The following is a 22799-nucleotide window of genomic DNA, read 5'->3' as shown; positions in this document are numbered from 1 at the left end:
TTCAGGTTGGAACTTGGGAAATACAGGATTTAAAACTGTTTGTATTGCTGAATTCTGCATGCTCAGAAACCTGGAATGCATGCTAGTACCATCATTGCTGATTATACCAGTGTAACTGGTCTGAATATACTGAGGTTAGAGTTCTGCAATTAAATAGGCTTCTAAAAAAGAAGATAGCTTCATCTAATTGCTGGATTTTGCAGATCTAAAATTTTTGGAGAATAGTCTGGATAACAATGGAAAATGTATTGTGCTCAATTTTACTGCAGAAATCTGCCACCACTTGGATTTATCTGCTTGTTTGTTTGTTTGCATAGATAGTTGCAGTGCTGTATCGTCCATGTTTGCCAAATAAACCATCCTGATTTTTTATATCTGCAGCAGAAAAGTTCTAAAGAATAACCGGCTGTTGTTATTGCTTGTTTTTCTCAATCCTTTTTTTCCTTTATTTGTTGGAAACCAATGCTCTTCTACCTGGAAATATCTGATGCTAGAGGATGAATAGGACTGAATAGGCTCATTTGTTGAAACTTCTTAGGAATCTCTGGATATTTCAGTATTTTCTTCTTACTCTGCATCCATGCATTAGAAGGTAAACAAATGGTCAAATGCAGTATATTCCATTTTGACATATACTGATCATCTCAAGCAGGCAAGGCAGTAATTGATGTTGTTGGCTTTTTTTGGTTGTTGTTTTGTTTTGTTATGTTTTTCTAAAGAAAGGTAGCTAGCAATTTTTCCTCCAGTGGTTTCACTCACTACAAAGTTTCTGGAGAACACTTGTGAAACCACTCTGCCTTGGTATCCACTCAAAAATTGCATTAGTTTAGGATGAAACCATAACTACTCTCGTGTGTTAAATCATCAGCGTTAACAACAATTAACAAATCAACAAAATGAGTTATGTAAGATGATTCACTTTTAAATAGTTTTCAGTGGAGAAGTACAGTTCTTACAATTCTCATTTGTGTTCTATCTCTTTACAATATTCACAGCATCTTAATAAGTTGAAAGGGTACTTTTTTTTTCTCAGAGTAAGCTACAGTTAATCTTCCAGGAGTGCTTGTTAAGTGGATACTGCCTCAGCTGTTGGCTGCTTGAAACCTGGCACTGATCCTAACAAAGCACCAAAGGCATGCACTGGTGGCCAGGTAATGCAGACACTGTAGCACCTTATTTCTTCTTTGAATTTAAATTCTTTTCCTGGACAGCTGCTCAGTCTTTGAGCTTTGCTCTCTTTTGCTTTAGAGGACCTTCGCTCTAACAAGGATAACTTACAGTTTCAATATCCATGAACAGGGTTTTTAGAGGAGAGGTATCTCTAAAACCTATATTTTTTAGGGGGGGTGGGGATGTGAGGGGGCAGGGGGAATTGACATCATTAGCTTGCTTTCAGGTATGAGTAGAACACGTTATTCACTTCACTTTCCTATATCCACAATTTCTTGAAAAATTAAACCGGAAACACATGCAGTACCCCTTAGAATCAACAGACTAGATCCAGTATTAATAAAGCCATTGGACATGCCAAATACATAACATGTTTTAAAATGCAGTTCTTAATTGATCGTTTCCTAAAGCAGGACTTAGATGCTTTATCTCTGTAAAATAAATTGAAGTAAGTCTGAGGAGTCGAGGCCTCCTCTGGCTTGCCTAGGTGAGGGGCAAGAGGATGGGAGGATTTTTTTACTGCTAGGTGTGAGCGCCAGAACAGAACTGTGATTTCAGGACAGCTGAATGTCAACTGCATGATCAGACTGGTGATCACAATCCATGTCCAACTGAACAAGCATATCTTCACAAAACCCTCTCAGAGGAACTTAACAGGCACTGGCCAGTTTTATCAGAATCGAGGGATTGTGGCTTTAATCCAGCAAAACACTTAAGTACATGAGAAACTTTGAGTATATAATAGTTTCACTGGAATCAATCAGACTCTGCACGTACTCAAGTGCTCTGCTGGATCGGTGCCTGCAGAAATGGTGATAGAGCTCTGCTCCTTCTATTGTGAAAAGGGTTTCTCCATGGTCTGACCCTGAAGCAAACTGATCAAAAATGTATTGGGAAGGATATGTTGCTTGTATTGTGCCTTGTCTGCAGATAGATTGGCTTAATTCTTCCATGCTGCATGTTTAGCAATTTTCTTGCCATTGAATTCACTGTTGGAGGTGGGAGGGAGGGAGGGAAGGAGAAGGGGGGAAATTGAGTGGTATATCTGGTTAAAAAATCTTATTTTTCAAATATTTTAGAAGCGAGTCATAAATTGTGAGGATTGTAGGGAATGGCACGTTGATTTGATCCATGATTTGCAGTCACCAGACTTTTCAAGATGTAAGTGGGAGATGACAGAGGCAGGTTGTGCTTCTCAGGATTGTTCATTGTATCTGCTGGCACCTGGCTTTCACTGCAACAAAAGCACGCTCTGAAAGCTATAGGAGAGGGATGAGCAAAAGGAGTCGGGCCTCTGAGATAATACACCCAATCATCATAATACAGGGTGAGATAAAGAAAAAGTGAAAATAATTTGTAGCACGTCAAGCAGCAGACAACAGGAGCAGTGAGGAGTCGGGCAAAAGCTACATGGAGGTTCACATTAAAATCTGAAGCAATCATGTCATAGCTGTAGGAATGCTGCAGTGGAGGTATGGGGAATTGAAATTTGTTACTGCCTACCATATATAAAAAACTGTTGCAGACAAATACTACATGTCTGTGCTGTGAAAGGGAAAGAAAGAAAAAAGGGAGTAAAAAGGACAGGAAGTTTCTACTCTGATTTTTGCCAAAGAGAGTCAGGAAAAAGATCATTTTCAGTGGAGTTACTCTGGAATAAGAGGGGAGAATCCAGCTCTGAGAGGTCTGTAATGGAATCAGATTGATAAAATTGGCAGAGAAGAACTACAATTGAGCAGTAAAAAACTAATGTGCAGAACTTGGGCTTTTGAAGCACAACAAAGAGCCACAATGGCCAAGCAGGACAATGGGCAGGAGAAGAAAAATCACCACAAGTGGCAGCAGCTGAGGGCTGGCTTTAAATTTGACATCTACGGGATGGTAATAGTAATGATGTTTTGTTCTTACTGTTAGAAAGGAGGAAAAAACATTCAGGTAGGGTGACATAAAACCTAAGAATCAGGAGTGGGGCAGACCGTGTAATTTAGAGCTATTTCAAAAGGATGCTAAATGGAAAGATGGAAAATAATAGCAGGAGCTAAATTTTCCTCCTGCAAATGACAGCAGTTTCAGTCAGAGCCCTTTAAGTGCTTCTGGCAGCAAAAATATAAAAGAAATTGTTTTGTTATTTTTTTTTTTTTAAAGAGGTTCCAAACAACAATTGCATGTGTTGATAACATAGGGATTTCTTGCCAATTTATTCTGCATGGCTACTTCTCACTAATCGTAATGCTGATGGCATTCCTACCTGTGTCTCCAAAAGTAATCCCAATAAACACATATTGCTGCTATATTTAGCAGCCTGAAAGCCTGAAAGCAAGGCATAGCTCACGTGAAATAAATATAGACAGGAAAAAAAAAGTTATCTGAAGAAGTTAATTCAGTGATTCTTTGCTAGATAAAGCGCTGTTGGCTTGAACAAATTAAGGACAAATTAAACAAACAAAGGATAGAGATTGTAAAAGAAAAAACCCAAAAGATTCAGAGATAGATTTAAAGAAAAATACTGATTGGATTCTTTGGAACGAAATTCATTTTCAGCTTGGATAGCATCCATCTAAAGATTTTTTCCCCCTACAAATTAATAGCATAAAAGTCCCAGTCTGTGATAAGTCTTATTCAGAGCTATTTTGTGTTTGCTAAATGGAATGTGACAGGGATCTGAAACAGTGCAATACTACAGAAAATAATTAGTTGAGAAGTAACTTGATAATTTTACCACTGTGAAGAATGAATGGAAATCAACCTTCACTTTAATTATGTGCAAAGGAGAAGTATAATTACCTGCACAAGATACTAATCAGAGAAAATGATAATACATTCCTCTCTTATCTAGTAGATAGCAAACTAGCTTGCTTCATCTGTTCACCTCTGGTGTATCAGAGATAGCAAATTAGTTACCGCTGAGCTATCTATATGCTAAAGTTACTTGAATGGTTTTATTCAGTCCTTGAGATAAATGCTTATGCAGAAATTCCGAAAAATAAAATTACCATCTGCTATTTGAATATTTTAATGTTAAAGGAGAAAGTCAAAATCACTTTCTGTGGCTTCAGAATATCAGCAGACTGTGACAGCGAAGGTGCCCAGAGGTAAGAGGTGGTCAAGCAAAGAAGTGTTACTTCAAAAGCAATGTTTATGGCAGCAGACATCAAAAAGGCCTTTCCTAGATCTTGAAAGCTCATATTTAAATCAAATATAGAAAAATTAGTGTTCTTTTATCCTCCTTGTCACAGACGTGGGAGGCCTAACAGGCAAGTTTGGTTCTGTTGCACAGACGAAGGCAGACAGGATTTAAGGGGATTTTTTCCAAGTTTCATCCCTCATATATTCCATGTAAATGAGCAAAAGCCTCTGAGGTTTTAATGCAAAGCCTGGTAATTCCTCATGTGCGATGTTGCAGTGCAGTCACAGCCATGGAAATGGCTCTTCCAACGGAGGCCTGAGCTAAGGCTCTGCGCTAAGCTTGCCTGTGAGTGTTGTAATGTTTGGCTAATGAAGCTATATAGCAGCTGAAGGCATCCTTGTGCCTGTCTCCGTTGAAACAGTAGAGAACAAATCAATAAAGTGAATCAGGAGATCATACAGTTATATTATGACAGTAGCCAGAGAACAGCACAAGGTCAAGAAATATTGCAGACTACTATTGGGGCATTCCCCATGTAATGAATCTTATGAAATCAGATATATAGAAATCTGCTAAATGCAACAGAACTTTGAGTGTGAGAAAAATACTTGCGTGGTAATCATTTAAACAGTCTGTAACGTACTGAAACTGTGCTCAGTGTATATAGAAGTCTGTTTAATCCTAGGCAGGGTTGTTTCCACAGCCGGTTTTTGCTTGTTCGATGGTTGAGAGGTTTTGTTCATGTGTTTATGACATCCTCGGGGTCACCAGAAATTTAGTGGTAACGTCAAAGAAGTCCGGGTTTGGAGAGGAAATAATGAAATTTTTCGTTGTTCCTATTTCCTCTTCGTAGTTGTGTTGGTTTATTTGTAGCAGTAAAACTGTATCCAGTTCCAATTCTGACTGTCACGATGACTTCACGCCAGCTCGAGCAGGAGAAGAAAAACATTAAATGCATCCCTTGCGTCATCTCAGGCTTGGCAGAGTTGCAATAGAGGTGTCTTTGTCCCAGTGCACATTTCTACAGCAGGACAGTCTGTATTGTAACCTGAGTTTGTCTGCTCTGTTTAAGAATAAAGGGAAGTTCTTTTAGCCAAGTTGCCTTTCAGACTCAGGAGATTCTGAAACTCAATGAGTGCTGTCAGAGCTGTTTGTGAATATGGAATAAAGGCAGCTGAGGCTGATGATAGGGGCAAGGTTAGCCCAGACATGCAGATAAGAGATAACTGATATTGAAGCAGTAGTTTTAAAATGTGCTCTAGCCTACCAGGGTAACAATTTCAAGATATCTTATAATGATACATTTACATATTTTTTGTAAGAAAGGTAAATATAGCTTGAAATTAGTACTGTCTCTACAGTGCATCAGTGCACCATTGCATGGCCATATGTGGGATGAATGCAAAATGAGGATGAACCAGGGGAGCTCAAGAAGTTACTTACCAGTCTTCTCTTCCCCACCTTCACTGTTTGAAAACTGTAATCATCATCTTTCCTAGAATGTGTTGCTTTCTGAGCTGAGAAAAAGGTTTTTTACTCTTACTCTTTGACATACATGACAAGCTATTGATGCACAGCGGTGAGCGAGGACCAACTGAAATATCTTTGACAGTATACCCTTTTCCTCTCCCTTGTTCCACCTCACTTAAAGTTTATGTACCTATAACTTATTTTAGCCATCTGTGGTGCTGATTTTTGAGGCAGAGTCTATGTGTAGAGTGATTAGCACAGTGGGGTACTTGCGCCCACTCCATAGCCACTACCATTAGAAAAAATTAAATTGCTGATGAGTTGACACCAAGCCTTCAAGGTCTCTGCCTTTTCCATTGCAGTTGCTGATGCCAGCTGCTTCTCTTGAAACCTTCTTTTGAATGTGTTTTCATTCTTACTTATATTTTTGTTCCTTATGTAATTGATAAAGGAGATTTTTTTGCAGATTTTTCCCCAAACAAAACTTGTGAGCATACTAATGTTCCATTTCCTTTTCTTTCCTTTAGAGAAACATCCTCCAGCAGGTCTGATCCTCTCATTCCTGGATGCAGGAGTTCTCCCTTTGGACAGGTTCTGTGCAAAAGGCTTTCTACTGTTCTGCCAACACTTCTCTATGCCTCTGTGAAAGCAGTACCAGATATTGTGCATTGCGTATTAGTCCTTTCACTGAAGAGTCAAAGAAAATAATCAATTTAATTTCTTTTTTATTGCCCGTGTAATTAGTTATATGTCATAAAAGATCAGATTGCTTCTGGAGTTAATTCCCTGTTCCTCAACTTAACTTTTCTCATCAGTGTGCCTTTAATCCTACATAGCCTTTGCATTTCCTCACTTGCTGTTTCCAATAACATTTCGTTGCGTGTGAACTTCTCTTCTGAATCTTCTCCAAGTTACCTTCGTTGCAATTAGAACTTGCTATACTGAGTACGTGTTCAGAAGAGCAGATCTGTATCTTGTCTTCCGACAGTTTTGTGCTTCGTATTTATAGTGCCAGAGATGATAAACTTGTACGGGGTTTATGAACACTATATTACCTTATTATTGATTTAAAGATTTGGCACCCTTTCTTCTTATAGCACTGGCTGTAGTGTGCCATTGGCCTGTTTGATCTCAGGGTCTGGGGAAATCTGAGCTACTGATAATCCTTTGGTTCTGTACTGAGTTCTGCATTCTCACAACCTGAAGGGTTAAAAAAAGTGGAAGGAAGCAGGAAAAAAGAGTGCCATCCAGAGCAGAATGAAGGTGGGTGTATGTCTTTCTGAGCTATGTTTGTCATTGAAAATAAAACCTTGGTTTTACTTGATGAGGAATAAATGGGGTTGATAGCAGCGAGAGATGAAATAAGAAAGGAGAAAGAATCAAGGAGACGTAGAAAAAAAGAACCAGAAGAGGATAACACAAGTGGATAAATATGAGATGTAAATTTCAGCAAGTAAAATTTGATAGACAATAAGAAAACATTTCTTCTGGTGACAGCAGATAAATTCTGAAGGATATGGATTTTCCCTCACTGTAAATCTTTAAAAGCAACTCCGAGAATTACCTCTCAGGAATGCTTGGGTGTGGCTGTTCCTGATTTATGCAGCAGTGTGGATTGTATGATTTCCCCAGATCTGCTTCAAATAATGGAGCTAAATGTAAGGCAAAACGAGGGTGAAGAACAAATAGAATGTGAAAGGAGAATGAATTGCTGAGTGGAAGCAGTAGCATGTCCAGCAACCAGTGAGAGCACAGTAGGACAAGAACGCAGTGTCAGTTAAGAGTCCCAGCTTTAGAACTCAATAGGAATATCCCTGAGAGGTCGTGGTGCTTCACTGAGCTGTCTTTCCTTGTGTCTTTCTTATGGTTACTAACAACAAACTTTGTGTGACACTGCACAGTTTTCTGCTTGCCTTTTATTTGGTGAAATCTGTTGCATCGTGTGTTCTTATCAGTACTGCTGTGAGCTTATGTAACTGCTTTCAACTTGCCATTCATGGGAACAAGTTTTATAGCATCCTTTCATTACCCAGTTGTATTGAATACATCTCAACTTCCTTTCTCTTTTGTGCTCCTCTGCCAAGCAAAGATTTCTTTCAGACCTGTTTCTTACCATCATCCCCTCTAACAGCAGAGCTAGCATATTGCTGCCATTGCAAAGAGTCTTTCATGTGAGTGATGCAATAGAGACGTATATGTGTGCCCCTGTATTCCTTGGATAGCTGCTTATTGCATTAAGAGGTAAACAATTAACCCAGTTCCATGCACAACTGGTGGTACCAATTGAACTAAGGAGCTTGCATTCAGATTTTTGAACACATACAAAATTTAACAGTGGAAATTTTACTTTTGATGTTGTTTTGTGCCATTGGCTTTAAGGAAAAAAAAATAAATCAAACTGTTTTCCAGATTAGATAAACAAACCCTTGGGCTCTTGCAGTAAACCTTGAAGACAGCGGTAAGCTGTAGAAATTGTGTTATATAATGGCTCTGCGTTCAGCTTCTCATTTTAGTGAGTCACAGATGATAGTGGGCCTTCTTATCAGAGCACTTATCTGAAGTGAATACAAATGTATTAAGATGAGTTACTGTGTAATTACAATTGCTTCAGACAGATTTATTATAAAGTTCCCAGATTGTTACCCCTAAAAAACCCGTCTTATTTCATGATAATTATGCAAACTGGTGTCATTTTTGTGCACAAGTTCTTAAATGATAATAAAGCAGGCACTCTGCCAGTGTAAATAAACAGTAGAAGTTAGTTACTTGCAAAGAAAGAGGAGATGGGAAATGTGATTTAGGCTTATGCAGTGCTCACCTGCAGAACGCATAGGTGAACATTTTAGAGAGTAAGTTTCAGATGCAGAAAAATGGCACAGATGGACCCGAATGCACACTACACAAATAAAAGAAGCTACCGATCTAGTTTAGACTAGAGGACATCACACCTAGTATGGAGCCCTTACGTTATGAAGTTTAAGTACTCTTTGCTTCTTTTTGTTGTTGTTATTGCTTTCTGTGTTCTGCCTGGGAGAGAGTGAGGGTTGTGCTCTGTTCGCACATCATTTTGTATGAACCCAATTAGTTGGCATGTTCCTGTTACCTTAACAGAACCTAGATGAAAGCTTTCATGACAGGAAGTGCTGTGTTTTCAAATGAAACTCAGTGCCTGGCTCCATGTAATTCATCATCAATTTGTCAAAATAAATAACCAGACCAAATTTATACCAGAAATTCAGACCAAATCTCTGGATGGAACAGATCTGCCACTTCCTCCCCCAGGAGGTGCTGGGAATGAAGCTGTTGTTTTTGTGTATCTTTGCGCACCCACAAGCTCCCTTCCAGACCTTGGAGCTTTGCCAATTACTGTTTAAATCTATATTCATGTCCTTTTGTAAAAGTTAGCATCTGGTGCTTTTCCAATGACTTTGAGAATAACAATAGCTTTCAAAATCTCATCACTTTTCCAAATAACATAAACCTAAAAACTCATTGGAAAAATTGGAAACACAAAGGACACAAGACAGCAAAAGGATGTGAGAGCCCTGACAGAATAGGTGTTGATAAAAAAAAAAAGGAAAAAATCAGAGAAAAAGAAAAAAAAGCAGTGAATTATCCATTACCATCTGTTGGGTCAAGTCAAGATGAAGACATTGAGATGAGTAGAAGTGTAGGGAAAGAGAAGGGAGATTATCTGCCACATCTTCAAGGAAGCCATGCTGGTCTCTGAGCATCTGCCATGCACACTTATCTGCACTCCTAATGAAAACCTGAGAAACAACATTATGGCTTTTCCACTCAAGGTTGGCATGATCAGGAATGTTCAATATCAACAATTCACATTTCTCTGTATTTTGGTTTTTTAATAGCACCCTGCTAAGTTCCCACATTGTCACAAGGAAATTATTTGTGTCCTGAAAGAAGGGTTGTATAGATTTGTTGCTCAATTTCTTAGGTAGAAGTCAACAGTAGTTTTGTTTACTTGTGCTGTGGAGTGTAAGTTCTTTGGTGTTGGGCTTTCTTTCTTCTCATGTTTTGGGAGCGAGTGAGTCGAGTCTTAATATTAATTTTGACATTGATTCAAATTTTGTCCCAGAGCATATGGATAAAGGTCCCTCCAAGTCTCGGGTTCAGTTCACAATGACTAACTCCACTGGACAGGGAGCACTCGTTTGTGCAAGTCAGTGGATGCCATTACTTAGGTCACCAGTTAATGTAACCTGTTGTCAGAGAGCACGCAAGTGCATTTTAAAAATCAAAAGCATTTTCTCTCTAAGAAAATGCCACTATTCATTATTCAGGAATTCCATAAATATTTGATTATTGGCTAAGAAAGTGGATAAGGGTTTCATTGCAGTAGTGGTGTTTTTTTTCTTATCTTTGGTACAAGAGCAATGTATTTTTTTGAAATGTATATATCGCATACAGCCTATCAGTTTTGAAGAAGTAAATAAGCCGAGCATGTCTTGCTATATACTTAATTATGACACCTGCAGGATTTTCACAATTCTTTCTCCCTAATAGCTAATCCCAAATCTTCTTTGCTGCCTTTTAGACAAGTCACATTGAGTATTTTATTTCTGTGATAAGAGAAAGTTATTAACAGGGGTGAGATTCTTGATGGTGGGACTGGATGATCTCAGTGGTCCTTTCCAGTCTTACTGATTCTAGGATTCTGCAATTCTTTCTTGTATTCTCTTGTACATAAGTCTCAAACTCCTTAATTTCTCTGCAAATTGTTGAAGATTTGTTTATATTTTTATATCTAAATTAAAAATACATCTATTTGGAAGTAAAAAAAAAAATAAATGCCAAATGGTCAGATAAGACATTATTTTGTTAACATTGGAATTTTATTTTCATCTGCCCATACAATCAAATATCTCCTGGCAGTTCCCAGCAGGGTTAGCTGTCCTCCCAGTAAGGCTTTGGGTACTTGTTCAGTGCTGACTGTGTGCCTGTGTTTCTCCCAAGTAACACAGCATGCTTGAAAGGAGGCTGCGCCCATTGTGCTCAGCAGAGTGTTTTGACAGAGAGAGTTCCCACCATGTATAAAACTTTAAATTGTATTTCAAATTAAACTAAGCCTTCTGTTGGTGGCAAGGAGACCACGGTGCTGAAAAGAGACATCATTTGTGACAAAAGCATTACAGACATCCAATGTCAGGCACTGTAAAACAGTTTCCCTTCTGCTTTAATTGAGTGCATTCTCAAGCAGCTGAACCTCAGAGGAAGGTGCAGTGATTCCCACTATTGCACAAGCCGTTGAGTTGCTTTAAACTTTGCTTAAAATCTAAGCTGGGAGTTGTTCTGAGAATTGCAATTCGAAATATTATTCTCAGCTGTAATAGGAAAGACAAAACAGCTTCCTCTAGCAGCAGTTGGAATGAATAACAACAGTCAAAAGGGTTTTAGTTACTTTTGCAGCTATATCTTTTATTATTATTTTTTAAAATACTAATTTATAGAGGTTGAAGGTTTACCACTTGCATTCCCTCATTCCATGGCTTGTAAGATCTAAAATTCCCTTTTCCATTGTTTTCACATGCTTTTATTTTAGCTTGAGCGATGACCTAGCATCCAAAGATCAATGCAGAGTGCTGCACAGCCATGTCATTACATATAACGTTTCAACAAGCAGATGCTAGTAAGAGGAGTTCTTCGACCAGTTTTTGAAGCTGTTGTCAAATTGTGGCTTAAACATCAGAAGAATATTCTGCAGATTTACATAACCTCTACAAAGCTTGAAAAATTAATTTATGGTGAGCATCACTCAGCACTCATTTCCAGGAAGAAAAAAACCTCTTTGAATGTCCTTTTCAGTTGAGCTCATGTTTGTAAAATTGTAAAGATAATAACAAAGCAGATTAAAATTAACAGCAACTGCATATGTGGAAGTGCTGCTTAGGATGAATGCATTATGGAAGTCACAGCGAATTAGAAGCACATGAAATGTTGCAGCCCAGGATAGGGGTGGGATATTATGGTGACATCCTTGAAGCTAGAAGCTAGAAAGGAAGTTTGCTGCTGAACAGGATACTGCTAATATCTGTAGATAGGCATATCCTCTATTTATGGTTTTGGGATGCAGACATCGAGGTTTTGTTCTCAGAATTGTTTTCCACATGTTTTCTTTTCCCCCCAGCCTCTTCTGTTTTCAGTCAGTGTCGATTTGGAGCCAAAATAAATAAATAAATAAAATCTAATTTGTAAACTTCAAAGTTGAGTGTTAAATTCAAAGCGGTGATGAACAGGAGAGGCTGCTCTGATCTAGATTGGCACTGTGCTTCCAAGGGTTTTTAGAAGCCTGGAAATGAGTAATGTTTCAGGTTTGAGGGTTCCTGGGCTGGCCTGGTGTTTTGTTTCAACCACTTGGATTCTGAAATCTCAGAAAAACTGATCTTTAGATTTGTACATTTTAAGGCCAGAAGGAATTATTTGAATTGTTTAAATAAAATCATCCATTCTGACTTCTTAAATAGCTCCAATAATTCTCCTTAGTTACAGTGTAAGCCCAATAAACACACAAAATGTGTAATTTTATTTCCAAAAGACATCAAAACCTGGTCAAGAAAACACAGAGGATAGTTTTGTGTCTTAGATACCAAGCGGGAGGAATCAATCTCCCTCTGTGTTTGGATTCCATATCTCCCTCATTTTCTCCCTTCAAACACAATGGAGTTCACTTTGGATGTTCTGCATTTGCCTCTTTACCTCAAACGTAGGACAATAAAATCAGAATTGTATTTCCATTGCAGTAACAGAAACATTTTGATGTGCTCAGAACTCTGAAAGGTCAGGGATAAAAGGGCTCGCTTTGTATTTAATCCAGGATAGAGAGCGTTAGAAAACTTCATATTACCAGAGCTGCTTTCGTGCATTTTTAAACACTTCAGTAAATGTGTTCTTGATTGGATGTAAACTTTTACCTACAGTGTGTACTACCCAAGAGAATATTAAAGTAAGAAATGACTTTTAAAAGTTAGAGGACTGTAAGTGTTTTTACATATATTTCAGTCTTTTGGGTCCTGATTTTTTTCTGGCTCGTATTAATTTTATTCCATATTTACAGCTTAAGTGAGAAGAAAATTAAATTCAAGTGGTCCATAACCATATATAAATAATTACCATTTATGAATATTACTATGCGGATTATACAGAGGATGATGAATCAAGAGAGAGGAAGTGAAAAATTCTCTTGAAATATACCTGTGTATTTAACTCTCAGTGGTGTATCAGAGGGCTTGAAAGCATAGGCAGGTTTTAGCAGCCTGGAGCAGGTAGCCCTCCATATTCACGGTTGTATGTGAAACTGATAATCACAGCCTGAACCTTTCATTAATCAGCTGAGGCAAGTGTTGGGTCAGCTGTGGGAGCACAGGTGAGAGTAATTTAGCTGTGCTCCCAGAAGGGGTGGAGCTTGACTCCATCTCCTCTAGACCTCATTTAAGGGCTGACCACCACTAAGGCAGCATCTCCTGGAGATTGCTCCCCAGTGGAGGTTGCCTCAGCAGTTCCCAGCAGACTGAAGGTTTCCATTGGGTGAGTTTTTCTTGTAAATAACCTTTTGGGTTTTTACAATTACCGTCTTTCCATTATTGTCATTGTACAACACTTATTAGCAACAAGGCAGTCTGAGTGTTGCTCACAGCTTCACATTTCTGCTACACGCTTTTTAGGCATTTGCTGAATTTATCCTTAATTAATACAGTGAAAAATTCTACTTTGGTCTACAGATAAAGACATAGAAGGTGGTAAAGCTGACAGAAAACTAAAGGAAATATTTCATTATAGTGACCGTTCTCTAAAGAAATGTATGAATTTGTACCTGTGTTCACCAAAAGTGTATTCTGTTAATTGCATTCATTTGTGATTGTTACTTCAGTGATGAAAGGACTTTTTAAAGGTATCCAGAAGTTGGGTGATGTTTGAATTTTTCATTTGAAGGACTGTATACATAGGTAGTTCTTTATACATGAAGTTCAGAATTTGGAATGCTATCTCAAGTACTTCCATCTACCAAGAAAGTCTCCTGTTCACATCCTGATTGAACTCGTCCTTGCTGAGTTTGCAAACTCTGATGAGATCAGGCACAAAATAAAATGGACTGTTGTACTACACCTTAATTTTCCAAGCAGAGCAGAGCATTGAGTCAAGATGTAAGAAACTGAATATTCTTGGCTATCTCTCAGGAACAGATTGTTTCTTTCTTGTATATTGGGATTTTATGGCCCTAGTTGTATACCTAGGACTGCAAGCAGGGTGTTAAGCCCCTGACCATTGGACCACCACTTAAATCAGCTAAAAAACAAAGAGGAGAAAGAGCTGAGCACAGGGCACGCAAAGAGGAAGGGAAGAAGGGACTGTCTGCCCTCTACATTTAAATGCACTTGTATGGCCACTCATGCCCTAAAAGCAGGTTGATATATTACGGAGGAGGTTACTACAGGAAGACCGCTCTTAGAGGTTTGTACTTGCACCTGTGATCAGATGGCACAGTGAAATGGATGTCTTACACAGCTGAAGAAAATATCCCTCAAACAAAGACTGCCAAGCCTAAAATGTATTTAATTAAGCAAAGACCAGCAAAGTTTGAAAATAAGATGTATAAATATTTATGAAATTACATACAAATAAATATTACAAAAGCTCATCTGATTAAAACAAGAACTGTGACAATTCTTGTGAATTTTTAATATTAAAAATAAACATTACATTAATGAGTCTTCATTATATCATTAAACATTTTACTTTGTTTTCTTCAGAGAATTTTATTTTTACTTGACATACTTTTTTAAGTATCTAATGGGCTCTTATGACATTTGTAAATGAGGCAAAACATAAGAAATATAAGAGTTAATTCTTTATATTCATCACTAATTCAGGCTAATTCATCATAGGGGAAATAATAGGGAAGTAATCTTTTCCTTTTTTTAATTTACATATAAATAGGTTTAAATCTCAAAATTGGGATACAGATTTTAAATACTCCAGAGTCCAAGCTGACTTAATGTGGGGTTTCACTTTAATTTATTGTAGCATAACGAGGACCTTGATTTTTTTTCTCTTTAAAACAAAATATTACAGACAGTTCAGAGATGCTGGAAATCAGAGATTGTTCAGTGTATTTCCAGCAACTTATACAGAACCACATGACGTAATCTGCTAGAATCCAGTTCCTTTGTGCCTTGGAGACTAAGCTTCAACAGTCTTTATTGCCAGGTTTTGTCCCACTTACAGTACAATATCCATGTTAGATTGTAATCCTTCAGTTCCTTCAGTAGTCACTGAAGAGAAGAGCAGCTCTGGCACAGAGTTTGGCTTGGGTATTGGCTGCTGGTGGCTCTTAGCATCCATGCTAAGCTTGGGGGATGACTTCAGGTTGGATGAATTGCTAACATTCATTTAGGTAGGGACAGTGAGTGTAAAGGGTTTAGAATTCAGAGGGGCTGTCCTCAGACGCCATTGCCCAGCTTTTCATTTCTACTTTCTCTGCATTGGATACAGTATACTATGGTGATACTGCAGTTATTAAGCTTGTTTGCAGGTATACTGGAGTTCTGATTGTTAGCTCTTCAGCAGTAATGTGACCAGTAATGTGATGAATTCAGGAGTGATTGTGATGATGTGTTTATATAGCGTGTCTAGACCAAATGGAACTCAGCATGCTTTTAGCTTCTCTTTCCCAGCTGTGCAGGAATGAGAAGACCTGATCCTGCCTTGCACAGTGGTTAGGGCTATGCACTTCTCAACAGATTATATGAAATGGATGGTAGACAGGCAGTGACCCCTGTCTTGCTAAAATTGATCTTTTTCCTACTCCTGTCCATGTGAGTTTGAGAAGGGCACCTTCTACTAGCAAGAATCATCCTAACATAAGTAAGGCATTTCAAAGAACTTCCTTCTCTCCTATACCTTCTTCCCACTTGGCTGCTATCCCAGAAATATCCCAGTCAGAGACAGTCCTCCCTGTCTGCCTTTCTTAATTCCATCAAATGTTTCTGATGAGGCTGCTGCCTTTTGTGCTCTTGAAAGGAATGTGACTTATGGTAGCAGCATTGCCTGTCTTTATGCAGTTAGTAATGTGGAGCTCATATAGTTGGTGGTGTTTCTGTGCATGATATTCATCCAAAGCAACATTAAGAAGAATTCGGTCAGTCCAATACAGGTGGATAGAATCTGATCCAAGATAGATTATTTAACATCTCTGTTTAGATAATATCCATCTCTCTTTTTTTTTTTTCTTTTTCCCTAGGCTATGTCTGCCGTATGGGAATTTACACTGCAGTGCTTTCATTAGTGTGGTTCTATCAATGTACCCTCCAGTAATTTACTGGATTAAGCAATATCTTTGAAAACCTAGGTTTGCCCCAGTGCACAGCAGCCGTATTAGTGATTTGCACTGTGCATCCGCAGCCATGGAGTTAGAGCGGGTCACATTTAACACACAAAGGGCTTCAGCTTTGTGAGTTTGTCTCAAATCTAATACTTTGTTAAGGCCTCTTCTGGCTTTAGATTTATGCACCCAACTAAGCAAAGAAAATACTGATGCTCTCTGTGCATGGAATAACAAACTCATTTCCTCACAAACATTTGAATTTCTGTCAAACACTTTAGCACATTTACTTTTTGCTTTGCCCTCCCTCTTTGTGCATTTTTTAAGCAAATTAACTTAGAAGAAAAAAGTAGTTTATAGATCAAAAGGAAATGTTGAATTATACACTTCCTTATTCTCTCTCTCTCAAGACTGGTAAATGTCTCTTCTCAAATAGAAACTTGAATGCTGCCACATTTTTCACACTTCTCCACTGATCCAGTTCCAATGTGATTATCTCACACTGTTCATGCAGGAATGCAATTTTCCAAGAAAAGCAAGGACCAGAAATCTCCCTACTCCACACAAAAGATGAGCTTCTATAAGAAACTGGCTGACCAGTCCTACCCATTGATTTGTGTTGGCTATACCTTCACCAGCCTTTTCTTCATTGTTTGCCTTTTCTGGAACCATCTAAGCACCTCTGCTTATCGTTGATCTTTCTGTGATGTGATATCAGAAAGTCTGGCTGGAACTGTATGCATTGGAACAATCTAAAGTTGTGACAAAAGAAGAGGAATCCCTCTGGTCCTTGCATTGCTTTCAGATCAATTTCTGTAGGGTTTCCAGTAAAACAAGCCAAACAAAAACCTTATCAGGCTATTGAGTTGCAAGGTTATTAGATTCTCAAGATTTGTCCTTCATTGAAGATCTTTTCATAAAAATCTTTCCATATAGCATCATGACAAAGACTTGAAAAGTGGGAGCCTTGCTGTTCTTTTATTATCCTTCTCAAACCTTTCCTATACCTGACCTCATCCTCAGTCTAGCGTAGCTGTTCAGAACTTGAGCCTCTGGGAAGGTATTACACAGAAAGTGGATAAATCCTAAATTCAGGCTCACCATCTAACAGTGCTGTGAGTTAGGGGTGGGAAGAACAATGAGTGGGATGAAGAAATCTGGAGTTAGAAGTGACTTACGCTGTTTTAGGTAATATTAAATAATAATAATGTCATCTGTAGTGTTTCTATCACCTCAGTTTCTCAACTTTTCCAGATCTCGATCTTATACTTTGAGGAGGATGTTTGGCTTTTTAGAACATTGAATTTACTACCTGCAGAGTGATGCAGAAGTATTTCCTTGGCTCGTACAAGACATACCAACTTTTGTGAAGCTTTTTAAGAGCCTCCTAAGAGAGGACAATAGGTTGTTTTGTCTAAGCATCATAGAACATGATTTCCTGATTTGTTACTGCTGTAAAACATACCCTTGACCCTAAAGAAGCTATTAGATTTTGGATAGTTTACATCTCAAATAATGTCAGCACCTGAGCCCCAGAAGCTGCTATTTAAAAAAGAAAGGGAAAGAAACACAGAGAAAAAGAAAGAAAGGGAAAAAAAAAAAACGAAAAACAACAACCAGTAATGTTAAACATTTTATTTGGAAAGAAATCAAAGGTCAGAAGAGGGCAAGAACTGAATACATTCACAGATTTTGTTATGCTGGCCTTAATGTAACTTCTGAAGCATATTTGAAATAATTGGGTCTGCTGGAAACCTTCCAAAACATTTCAAGGGGCCAACAGACGACTTGGCTATGCTCTATCTAAACTTTAGTTAGAGTCTTAATTCTTAGATGTATAAAAGTCTTCTAAAATGAAAAAGAAGGAAAAGATTTTCTTAGAACTCTTCACTCGGACTTATTAAAATAACACTCCTCTGTAGAGACAAGTTAATCATGATTGCCAGAGTAAAGATTCTGTTAAACATAAAAGCTGTCACAGCCCTTGTAGCAAACTGCAGCTTAGAGAGAAAAAAGACTGAGATGATGCTGTTAGAGAAAAGGTTGTTCAAATTGTACAGACACCCTTCATAATTCGTGCAAATGATAAACAAACATGCAGCGGAATGAGAAAATGATCTGCAAAAGGCAAAAGAGTTACTAACATGCCTTTCTCTCGGCACAAATGTGCTCAAAAAGGGAATCTGTGCCTTATCTAAAGGAGTGCCACAGATGTTAAAAGGTAGGAAAAAAAAACAGATTTATTGCAGTTAGCTGGGCTGGTATCATGATTACTCCATCTTATCTTTGAGTAGCTTCTTCTACAGCAATGTCTTCTTCAAGATCAAATGCCACCAAAAAGCATTGCTTCTGGGGTGAGATCAGTCTGCCGATTGTTCATTTCTGCAAAGTACAACAGCATGAAGACAGAAGTGACTTGACATCTAATTTACTCACACGAATAGCCATGCATTTACTGACTGGCAATTTCCCTTAGGCAATAGCAGCTGGCTTGCTAGCTCCAGACTTTTTGGTTTTGCTCCGCTCGTCCTGAAATCAGTCACCTGTAGTTCCCCGTAGCAGATCTCCCTTTGAGCTGGCTGGTGCATCATTGGTTATCTTTTAATGGGCAGGTATTAAGTCACTGCTTTACTATGATTTCTTGATAGCTCCAAGAATTCATAGTAACTTTAGCATCTCTTCAGGTATCTTTTTGGAGAAGCCAAAGAGTCTGAAGAAGCATTAGGTCAAAAACAGTCTTTGGCTTACTGATCAAGCTATGTCAAATCTTATGGAAAATGTTATTGTATAGAGGCTTTGCTATGAGCCAACTGGAACTAGATTCTACATGTTACAGAGAGTAAGATATATCAAAATGTATCTGAGGGATGATCAGAGAGAGCACAGCTATCTTACAGTGTTAATATTTTCGGTTAATTTTATATTCAGGTTTGAGGAGTGCTGCACTTCTTGCAAAAAGAGTTGGATAAGAGTGGTTCTTAAAAATGACAAAAGAAAGGTGAAAAGACAAATTGCACTAATCCAAGATTGAAGAGCCCTTCTTGTGATCTTTCGGGATGGAGTCCCAGAGAGAATATCAGCTTGTGATATACCATCACTTACAGTGCTGCATGGTTTGAGTCACCATGTTTGCTTCCTTTTGGCCACCCTAAGAAAACAACTGTTGGTGACAGTGCTTTGACCCTCATGTTGTCACACTGTATTTGTACTGCATATACACTATTGTGCACTGAAATCTGGAACAGGACAGTGTATTTTCAGAGCTAGGAAGCATTTAATTGTGCACTGAAATCTGGAACAGGACAGTGTATTTTCAGAGCTAGGAAGCATTTAACCAAGAGAAGAAATGATTGCTAGATCTTGACTCGATGCATATATCTTAACATGCAAGACTATCTGGTGACCAGAAGCAGAGAATTTCTCAAGGCATGCACACAATTATGCTGCATTCACCACCTCTCACTATGTAAAGAGAAATAAAACAATCAAAGACAGTTTTCCGTAGCTGGGGAAAAGGTTTTCTTCATGTCTGTTCTATCTTTCAAGATTTCCTCCCACTACTGGGCCACAAGGTTTTCAGACCCACTGTGATAATTACCACTTCTCTGATTGCCTTCACTAAATGTTATACTTCTATCATTTTAACAATGGAAGATGGAGGAGTACGGTAAAATATGTGTGTGTGTGCACTCCTATGTGTGTGTGTGGAGAGAGTTTTATTAGACATTGCTGTCACATCCCTAATGTGACACTTCAGCCCCAAACCTGCTGGGTGCCTTCAACTCCCACAACTTGATTTTTCAGAGGTGGTGACTCCCTGCAGGTCTGATTGATTTCAGTGGAATTGTGGCTGCTCAGCGCCTTTCTAAAGTCTGCTGTCTTCAGTGAAGGTGCTCAGCACCTTGCAACATCAAGCTTCCCCCAGCACATACAGCAGGGCTTAGTAACTCCAAAGCTGCCAACAGCATTTTAAGTGTTTTCATCAGTCCCAGATTACCTGAAAAAACGTGTTCATTCCTTACTAGCTTGTAACTGGTGATAAATACTATGGCTATGATATGAAGTTTAGAGGTACCAGGTATCTCCTTTCCTTTTCCCATCATTCAGATTTTCTGTATAGTAATTCTCTTCCTTACTGCATCTCTCAAATGCCTTCCATCCCTTGATGCTGACTGCTCTTTACATTGTCAGTGATCCCCTTACACTGTATATCCGCTCCTTGTCCTACCTCTCACATACTCCTTATAATACCCATCTCCCTTCCCTGTAATCTCTCTAAGGTACTTAAAATTATTCCTTCTCTTGTCATACCTTTCAGATGCTCCATATATTATAACCTGAACACTTCTGTGCTCACATAGCCAGAAAGATCGCCGACGCTCTAAGTGACAAAAGTGATCTGAAGAAAGATGTAGTGGAAAAGTAAAGGTTACATCTTACTGCACTCAAGGAGGATCAGTGTGGCTTTTCAGGTCTGCTAGCCAAGCAAGGGCTGCAGCTACAGCATCATTTGTAGTTCCAATTTGCTTGGCAAATATCATGAAATTTCACAGTTCTGGTCATTGTGTTACAAGAAACCTGCACTGGCAGCATACAAGAAAAGCTAGACATTGATATAATTCACTGAAAGGATTTTCCTGTCTATCAGAGAGAGAATTAAGTCTCCACTAGGTAGTAAGTTGTATATCTTCATTCAAGCTATGGAAATGGTTCTCCACAGCTTAATTTAGTAAAATATGCTCGGAAGGACTAATTCTCTGTAATCTTTCAGGAATCAGCAGGGCTGCACTGAGTTCAAATGAACACACGATTTGACCTCATCACTTCTGCAAATTATTTGCCTACATCATTTTCCCAAAATGCAATGCAGGGCTTGCTTATGCTGGCACAGAGGTACAAGATATATTTCCTCCCCCTTCCCTTACCTTTCTCATAGTTTTCTGCTGTGTGTTTGAACATGTAAATGTCACATGTGGTTAAAACAGTGAGACAAAGTACAAAGTCCTTGTGCATCAGCTATCCTCAAGTACTGTGTTCTCTTTTGGGGCCTTTTACTATAAGAAATATGTTGAGGTGCTGGAGCATGTACAGAGAAGGGCAACTGAGTTGTGGAAGGTCTGGAGCATCAGTACTGTGCAGAGTGGATGAGGGAACTCGGGTTGTTCAGTTTGGAGAAGGGGGAGGCTCAGGGGAGAGCTCATCACTGTCTACAATACCAGAAAGGAGGTTGTGGTGGAGTGAGAGTCAGCCTCTCCTCCCAGTTAACAATAATAACAATTTTATATAATAACAAAAAAACAACAAGCAATAGGATGAGAGGGAATGGCCTTGAGTTGCACTAGGGGAGGTTCAGGATAGATATTCAGAAGTTATTCTCATAAAGAATGGTGATGCACTGGCACAGCTGCCCAGGGAGGTGGTGGAGTCACCATCTTTGTTGGTGTTCACAGAACACAGAGATGTGGCACTGAGGGACTGGTGATTGAGCATGGTGGGGAATGACTGACGGCTGGACTTGGTGATCTTAGTAGTTTTTTCCAACCTTAGTAAGTATTCTATGATTCTAACCATGGGGGAAAGTGAACTGAAAGGGACTGCTGCTTTATCTCATTCAAAAAGAAGAAAGGGAGACTCTTCCCTTGTCCATCACACAGAGCATGCCTGCATGCCCTCCATGTATTATGTCCTTTTACAACATGTTTTGCAACATCTGCTTTGAAGCCATGATGCAGGAGTTGTCTAGTCGGAGCCTGATTATCCTTTCAGATGGAGGTGGGACCATTTGGATGGGCTTTAATTTTGTTAACACTACTTTCATTGCCACTGTCCCACCATCTCCATCTGCAATTCTATCAGTGTGATTAACATCCCAGTCTGGCTTTTGTCATGTTTAGTCCTGATTGATGCCTCCATGCAATGAGAACCAGGATACCTCATTTTCTCCAGCTTAGGAATTTGATCCTTCTGCATAGCTTTTTGGAGCTCTTCTGTTGTTTGTTTTTTACCTTCTCTCTAAAAGAAAGCATTCTTCATTCTCCTGAATTATCTGACCAGTGAAAATGACATTTCCCTCTAAACAGGCAATTTTCTTATTGCCACACAAGTGTAAGATTGCTTGTTGTAGATCATCCCTTCAGACACTGAAGTTATAAGTCAGTTAAGTGGCATCACGTTGGTGAATATCCTTGGTTTTTGTAAAATGTTTTTTTCTGCATCTATATATTGAGCAGTGTTAAGAGGCAACTCAGAAAGTACTGATTTTATGAGTGACAGATAATCTGTATTGAATGCACTGCGATTTAGTTCCACAGCAGACTTGTTACCAAGACTTTGCAAATTTCTTTCCTGAAGAATTTGACATTCACTGTTATTAAGTCAAAAAAGCAGCACTTGCTCCAGACTGCAGAGCTGACATCACACTTATGAATATTTCTCTGATGAGTTTTTATTCTTTGTTATCCTGGAATTTCTGCTCCAGGTAGACCTCTTCCTGCTTTTAATTTCAATTTTAATTCCAATGTGTTTTTTGGAAGTTGGGCTTTCCGAAGGTATCTTGGCCCATCACATCCCATGGATCAACTCTTTGCAGTAAAGGAATATGATTGAAATGAACAGCAATTTTCAGTGAATGTCAATCTTATTGCAAACTACAGGAGGAATAGCTTTCGGTAGTTTCTTCCAGGAGGTTATTATCTG

The sequence above is a fragment of the Coturnix japonica genome, chromosome 4 (genome assembly GCF_054131305.1).
Source record: "Coturnix japonica strain WE chromosome 4, WE-NBRP24, whole genome shotgun sequence".
Lineage (NCBI taxonomy): Eukaryota > Metazoa > Chordata > Aves > Galliformes > Phasianidae > Coturnix > Coturnix japonica.
The sequence above is the reverse complement of the archived record's forward strand: the minus strand, read 5'-3'. Positions refer to the sequence as shown.